Genomic DNA, 9095 nt, shown 5'->3' with positions numbered 1-9095 from the left:
AGGAACCTCCCTTGAGGGCAGTTCTGGGACAACTTGGGTAAATATATGGAATTTCTCACATCTCTAGAACGACTGTGAAATAACTATTTCCCTGATGGTTGAAAAGACTTCAGTGTAATATACCATATACCACATATTAAGCAGTATTGATAACTTTGTCGGTTATATAACCTTTGTGGTTATATAACCAGTTATATACAGAGTTTCACTCGTAGGAGGCGGCGAGTTATAGTATACTAGGCTATTTTATAAGCTTATTTGGGAGGTTCAAATCTATACGAATGGGCGGCTCTTATTTTTATTATCCCAGTTTGAGATTTTAAGGTGAAGTGGAACAGAATTCCTCTAGCAATAGTGAGGATATACTACCAAAAACAACTGGTGGGAGCTCCATTGTTGGTGCTAGGGAGGATAGAAGACAGGGAAACATGCACCAACAGGGAATACAGTCACAGAAACCCAAGGCAAACGGAAACCAAGCCTGTGCACATACTATGCACTTGGTATCTGCTGGCATGGGAAATCTGGAAAAACAGATGGGACGTGCAACTATGACCACCCTAGAAAATGCCATGCCCATATGACAACAGGAAAATGCAAACTCCCTTCCTGTAAGCTTTTTCACCCTGAACTGTGTACCTCTTCAGTACAGGAAAGACTGTGCTATAACTTAAATTGCCAGGCATACCATCTAAAGGGGACAAAAAGATACAAAACATCCAGGCCATGGGAAAACCTGGGTAGCCACAGCCACTCAAGAGGGAGAGGTTTTTTAGTGCCAGGAAGGAAAAAAAACTGGCAGGAAATGGCAGAAATCGTACACCAAATCCAGTCATTCCTGGAGTGGAACCACAGTCGATGGCCTCCACTCCAAACCAACAGATACAGATACTAATGCCGGAAAAAAATCCCCCCCAGTACCAACAATACCACCAGTCCGATAACATTCTTCTTTGCAAATATACAGGGTCTAAAGCCAGCAACAAACAACAAAATACCTTTCATCCGTGGACTGCTTGCAGAGGCAAAGGCAATGTTCGCGGCTTTGACTGAGACCCCACATAAAGGATCACTTGGACAACGAAATATGGATCCCAGGTTACAACCTATACAGATGTGACAGAGTGAACAGGCAAAAGGGAGGGGGGGGGGGTGGCCTGTACATTGCAGAGTCACTTGTTTGCACAGAACTGCTTAATGCCTCAAATGATGTAGTGGAAGTTTTAGCAGTAAAGGTCGAGAACCAAAACCTAGTCATTGTGGTAGTCTACAAGCCTCCGGATGCAACATCCCAGCAATTCCAGGAACAGCTGTTAAAAATTGACCACTGTCTGGAAAATCTTCCAGCTCCTGCACCCAACATCTTGCTCCTGAGGGATTTCAACTTAAGGCACCTAAAATGGAGGAATATAGCAAATAATATTGTTGCAGTAATAACACCAGGAGGCAGCTCTGATGAAAACTCACACTCACACGAGCTTTTAAATCTCTGCACAAAATTCAATTTAAACCAGCAAATAATAGAGCCTACTAGACTGGAGAATACACTAGACCTCATCTTCACTAACAATGATGATCTGATAAGAAATGTCACCATATCAAAAACAATATACTCAGATCACAACATAATTGAGGTTCAGACATGTATGCGTGGAGCCCCAGACCGACATAATAAGACTAGTCACGAGGGAGCATTCACCAAATTCAACTTCAATAACAAAAACATAAAGTGGGACCAAGTAAACCAAGTCCTAACCGATATAAGCTGGGAAGATATACTAAGCAACACAGACCCCAACTTATGCCTAGAACAGATTAACTCGGTGGCACTCGATGTATGCACAAGGCTTATTCCTCTAAGAAAAAGGAGGAGTAGATGTAAAATAGAAAGAGACAGGCGCTCCCTTTACAGGCGACGGAAAAGAATAACAGAGCGGCTAAAAGAGGTCAATATATCTGAAATGCGTAGGGAGACACTGGTCAGAGAAATAGCAAGCATCGAACTTAAGCTAAAAGAATCCTTTAGGAGTCAGGAATCGCGGGAAGAACTAAAAGCCATAAATGAAATCGAAAGAAACCCAAAGTATTTCTTCTCCTATGCCAAATCAAAATCGAGAACAACGTCCAGTATTGGGCCCCTACTTAAACAAGATGGGTCCTACACAGATGACAGCAAGGAAATGAGTGAGCTACTCAAGTCCCAATATGACTCAGTTTTTAGCAAGCCGCTAACCAGACTGAGAGTCGAAGATCAAAATGAATTTTTTATGAGAGAGCCACAAAATTTGATTAACACAAGCCTATCCGATGTTATCCTGACGCCAAATGACTTCGAACAGGCGATAAATGACATGCCCATGCACTCTGCCCCAGGGCCAGACTCATGGAACTCTGTGTTCATCAAGAACTGCAAGAAGCCCCTATCACGAGCCTTTTCCATCCTATGGAGAGGGAGCATGGACACGGGGGTCGTCCCACAGTTACTAAAAACAACAGACATAGCCCCACTCCACAAAGGGGGCAGTAAAGCAACAGCAAAGAACTACAGACCAATAGCACTAACATCCCATATCATAAAAATCTTTGAAAGGGTCCTAAGAAGCAAGATCACCACCCATCTAGAAACCCATCAGTTACACAACCCAGGGCAACATGGGTTTAGAACAGGTCGCTCCTGTCTGTCTCAACTATTGGATCACTACGACAAGGTCCTAAATGCACTAGAAGACAAAAAGAATGCAGATGTAATATATACAGACTTTGCAAAAGCCTTCGACAAGTGTGACCATGGCGTAATAGCGCACAAAATGCGTGCTAAAGGAATAACAGGAAAAGTCGGTCGATGGATCTATAATTTCCTCACTAACAGAACACAGAGAGTAGTCGTCAACAGAGTAAAGTCCGAGGCAGCTACGGTGAAAAGCTCTGTTCCACAAGGCACAGTACTCGCTCCCATCTTGTTCCTCATCCTCATATCCGACATAGACAAGGATGTCAGCCACAGCACCGTGTCTTCCTTTGCAGATGACACCCGAATCTGCATGACAGTGTCTTCCATTGCAGACACTGCAAGGCTCCAGGCGGACATCAACCAAATCTTTCAGTGGGCTGCAGAAAACAATATGAAGTTCAACGATGAGAAATTTCAATTACTCAGATATGGTAAACATGAGGAAATTAAATCTTCATCAGAGTACAAAACAAATTCTGGCCACAAAATAGAGCGAAACACCAACGTCAAAGACCTGGGAGTGATCATGTCGGAGGATCTCACCTTCAAGGACCATAACATTGTATCAATCGCATCTGCTAGAAAAATGACAGGATGGATAATGAGAACCTTCAAAACTAGGGAGGCCAAGCCCATGATGACACTCTTCAGGTCACTTGTTCTATCTAGGCTGGAATATTGCTGCACACTAACAGCACCTTTCAAGGCAGGTGAAATTGCCGACCTAGAAAATGTACAGAGAACTTTCACGGCGCGCATAACGGAGATAAAACACCTCAATTACTGGGAGCGCTTGAGGTTCCTAAACCTGTATTCCCTGGAACGCAGGAGGGAGAGATACATGATTATATACACCTGGAAAATCCTAGAGGGACTAGTACCGAACTTGCACACGAAAATCACTCACTACGAAAGCAAAAGACTTGGCAGACGATGCACCATCCCCCCAATGAAAAGCAGGGGTGTCACTAGCACGTTAAGAGACCATACAAGTGTCAGGGGCCCGAGACTGTTCAACTGCCTCCCAGCATACATAAGGGGGATTACCAACAGACCCCTGGCAGTCTTCAAGCTGGCAATGGACAAACACCTAAAGTCAGTTCCTGATCAGCCGGGTTGTGGCTCGTACGTTGGTTTGCGTGCAGCCAGCAGCAACAGCCTGGTTGATCAGGCTCTGATCCACCAGGAGGCCTGGTCACAGACCGGGCCGCGGGGGCGTTGACCCCCGGAACTCTCTCCAGGTAAACTCCAGGTAAGTCATGCGTGTTGTGAGAGGGAACTAAAATGCCGGGAGCAAGAGGCTAGTAACCCCTTCTCCTGTATATATTACTAAATTTATGAAGAGAAACTTTCGTTTTTCTTTTTGGGTCACCCTGCCTAGGTGGGATATGGCCCGGTGCGTTGAAAGAAGAAATTATTAAGGTATTTAAAGGATCCTAATATAAATAAGGGACTGACCTTTTTTGGATGGTTATTATAGTAAGTTATACACGTTACTGTGTATGATAATTGATGTAACTGTATTTATGTGCACTTGTACCTAAATAAACTTATCCTACAACCTTTTGCCAATTTGACCCATGCGGGTTAAGCGCGTTTTGTGAATTAATTATAAATATGCACTAGAGGTGGGTTCACTACCTTCCAACAGCCTACTTATTCCCAGGCCAAAAACGTGCTTTACTCTACTGAATCCTGTTATATAACTCAAGTTTGTGCCTGTCATCTAGTGATTTTATCGCTGATAACAAGTACCGGGTGAATTCACATTGTAGTTTCCCATCAACTCTTCCAGGTCTGATAACTTGACGTTAGTTTGGTATTACATCAAATGGTCTTCAATAATGTTTAAAGTGGTTGGTGGTAAGCCAGTGGAAGGCCTCGGTCAGATGACCAAAAGCGCCAGCTGTGGGTCATCATCTCTTGATTTAGGGAATTGGATCTGTGCTCCAGTTCCCCGAATTAAGCCTGAATGCCTTCCACATCCCCCCCCCAGGCGCTGTATAATCCTCCGGGTTTAGCGCTTCCCCCTTGATTATAATAATAATGTGGGTCATCATATGACTAAAACTCGTGTCAGGAAACACTTGTCCTGTTTCCCGACCAATGTTGCCTAACTTAGCCTAGTTAGGTCACAGCTATCGGCTGCAAGGAGAGTCATTAAGGCTGCAACTCACCTGGCCAATAAGTCACTATAAGTCACCACAAACTATCATCACAAACTCTCTACTATCGTGAATTTATTCTTAAATAAATAATCACAAAGTAACATTTCACGCCATTTTCACATTTCCTCAAACCAGATGTACAATTATTCCTCTTCATCGGCTGTCATCAAATTTCATCGAAAGGTGAAATATCCCCAAGATTTTCGCCGAGAAAAGGATACAGGATTCCTAGGCAATCATCCTGTGGGTAGAATGGCACTCCTGTCAGAGACGAAGCCATCTCTAGCCCCAGGCACAAGCCTTTCAAACCTCACCATTACATTAAACTGACTCAACATGGTCAATGGAAGGAGAGTGTTATTATAACCAAAAAGAAGCGCTAAACAAAATGGAAGGAGTTGGGGGGGGGTATAAATCCTGCATCTTTTCCTCTGGAATGTTATTTATTACGTAATTAATAACACAATATTTTTCGATGTGGGGTACCGAACTCGGGACATTAAAGGCAGTAAATACCCCTCTCCCCCCAAACAAAAGGACATCACTGGGGACATCTTTAGTTATATGGGGACCTATGAATGGTTGGCAGAAATTTTGGTTTCTTCCTTCATTACGAGTTCCCTAGTAACTTGAGAACCAATCATCCGATCGGATTCAGATTTTGAACTCTTATGTATGATAACGAGGCTCAGATTACAGGAACAATTGACATGTGCAGGTGACCTGCAAAAGCCTCAGTGGTGGAGCGTCAAACCTTCACAAAGGCTGTCATAATTTAACGAGGGTGAAGAAAGTCAATTGTTAAATTTTTATTCCCCTAAAATCATTATCAAAATGTACGTGTCTACGTCTTCTGACCTTTTTATTCCCCTAAAATCATTATCAAAATGTACGTGTCTACATCTTCTGACCTTTTTATTCCCCTAAAATCATCAAAATGTACGTGTCTACGTCTTCTGACCTTTTTATTCCCCTAAAATCAATATCAAAATGTACGTGTCTACGTCTTCTGACCTTTTTATTCCCCTAAAATCATCAAAATGTACGTGTCTACGCCTTCTGAACTTTTTATTCTCCTAAAATCATCATCAAAATGTACGTGTCTACGCCTTCTGACCTTTTTATTCCCTAAAATCATCAAAATGTACGTGTCTACGTCTTCTGACCTTTTTATTCCCCTAAAATCATCAAAATGTACGTGTCTACATCTTCTGACCTTTTTATTCCCCTAAAATCATCAAAATGTACGTGTCTACATCTTCTGACCTTTTTATTCCCCTAAAATCATCAAAATGTACGTGTCTACATCTTCTAACCTTTTTATTCCCCTAAAATCATCAAAATGTACGTGTCTACATCTTCTAACCTTTTTATTCCCCTAAAATCATCAAAATGTACGTGTCTACGTCTTCTGACCTTTTTATTCCCCTAAAATCATCAAAATGTACGTGTCTACATCTTCTGACCTTTTTATTCCCCTAAAATCATCAAAATGTACGTGTCTACATCTTCTAACCTTTTTATTCCCCTAAAATCATCAAAATGTACGTGTCTACATCTTCTGACCTTTTTATTCCCCTAAAATCATCAAAATGTACGTGTCTACATCTTCTGACCTTTTTATTCCCTTAAAATCATCAAAATGTACGTGTCTACATCTTCTAACCTTTTTATTCCCTTAAAATCATCAAAATGTACGTGTCTACATCTTCTGACCTTTTTATTCCCCTAAAATCATCAAAATGTACGTGTCTACGTCTTCTGACCTTTTTATTCCCCTAAAATCATCAAAATGTACGTGTCTACGTCTTCTGACCTTTTTATTCCCCTAAAATCATCAAAATGTACGTGTCTACATCTGACCTTTTTATTCCCCTAAAATCATCAAAATGTACGTGTCTACATCTGACCTTTTTATTCCCCTAAAATCATCAAAATGTACGTGTCTACATCTTCTAACCTTTTCATTCCCCTAAAATCATCAAAATGTACGTGTCTACGTCTTTTGACCTTTTTATTCCCCTAAAATCATCAAAATGTACGTGTCTACATCTTCTAACCTTTTTATTCCCGTAAAATCATCAAAATGTACGTGTCTACATCTTCTAACCTTTTTATTCCCCTAAAATCATCAAAATGTACGTGTCTACGTCTTCTGACTTTTTTATTCCCCTAAAATCATCAAAATGTACGTGTCTACATCTTCTAACCTTTTTATTCCCCTAAAATCATCAAAATGTACGTGTCTACGTCTTCTGACCTTTTTATTCCCCTAAAATCATCAAAATGTACGTGTCTACATCTTCTAACCTTTTTATTCCCCTAAAATCATCAAAATGTACGTGTCTACGTCTTCTGACCTTTTTATTCCCCTAAAATCATCAAAATGTACGTGTCTACATCTTCTGCAAGGCTTCAGTATTTAATATCTGGTGAATCTTAAGACCAGGACAGTACTCAGTGTGTTCAGGTTGTGTGTGGACAAATTTAACAGTACAGTAAACATGGAATTAAAAATGGGAATAGTGGAATTCTCATCAGATTGAATCGTCTTTCGAAATAAATTTTTGTAAGAGAATTTTGAAAGTAATACAAATACAAAAAGAAAATAGGATATATTATAATAACAAAAGCGCTAAACCACAAGGGCTTTACAGCAACAGAATATATTGAAAATCGTGTTTAATGTAGAGGTGAGGCTTATTGAATACAGGGATACCGTAATGAATACAGGGATACCGTAATGAATACTGGGATACCGTAATGAATACTGGGATACCGTAATGAATACTGGGATACCGTAATGAACACTGGGATACCGTAATGAACACTGGGATACCGTAATGAATACAGGGATACCGTAATGAACACTGGGATACCGTAATGAATACAGGGATACCGTAATGAATACAGGGATACCGTAATGAATACTGGGATACCGTAATGAATACTGGGATACCGTAATGAATACTGGGATACCGTAATGAATACTGGGATACCGTAATGAATACTGGGATACCGTAATGAATATTGGGATACCGTAATGAATATTGGGATACCGTAATGGATACTGGGATACCGTAATGAATACAGGGATACCGTAATGAATACAGGGATACCGTAATGAATACAGGGATACCGTAATGAATACAGGGATACCATAATGAATACTGGGATACCGTAATGAATACTGGGATACCGTAATGAATACTGGGATACCGTGCTGAATACTGGAATACCGTAATGAATACTGGGATACCGTAATGAATACTGGGATACCGTAATGAATACAGGGATACCATAATGAATTCAGGGATACCATAATGAATTCAGGGATACCGTAATGAATACAGGGATACCGTAATGAATACTGGGATACCGTAATGAATACAGGGATACCGTAATGAATACTGGGATACTGTAATGAATACTGGGATACCGTAATGAATACAGGGATACCATAATGAATACAGGGATACCGTAATGAATACAGAGATACCGTAATGAATACAGGGATATCGTAATGAATACAGGGATACCGTAATGAATACAGGGATACCGTAATGGACACTGGGATACCGTAATGAATACTGGGATACCGTAATGAATACAGGGATACCGTAATGAATACTGGGATACCATAATGAATACAGGGATACCGTAATGAATACAGGGATACCGTAATGAATACAGGGATACCGTTATGAATGCAGGGATACCGTAATGAATACTGGGATACCGTAATGAATACAGGGATACCGTAATGAATACAGGGATACCGTAATGAATACAGGGATACCGTAATGAATACAGGGATACCGTAATGAATACAGGGATACCGTAATGAATACAGGGATACCGTAATGAATACAGGGATACCGTTATGAATGCAGGGATACCGTAATGAATACAGGGATATCGTAATGAATACAGGGATACGGTAATGAATACTGGGATACCGTAATGAATACTGGGATACCGTAATGAATACAGGGATACCATAATGAATACAGGGATACCGTTATGAATGCAGGGATACCGTAATGAATACAGGGATACCGTTATGAATACAGGGATACCGTAATGAATACTGGGATACCGTAATGAATACAGGGATACCGTTATGAATACAGGGATACCGTAATGAATACTGGGATACCGTAATGAATACAGGGATACCGTTATGAATGCAGGGA

Source organism: Cherax quadricarinatus, chromosome 81 (genome assembly GCF_038502225.1).
Source record: "Cherax quadricarinatus isolate ZL_2023a chromosome 81, ASM3850222v1, whole genome shotgun sequence".
Classification (NCBI taxonomy): domain Eukaryota; kingdom Metazoa; phylum Arthropoda; class Malacostraca; order Decapoda; family Parastacidae; genus Cherax; species Cherax quadricarinatus.
Note: the sequence above shows the minus strand (reverse complement) of the source record.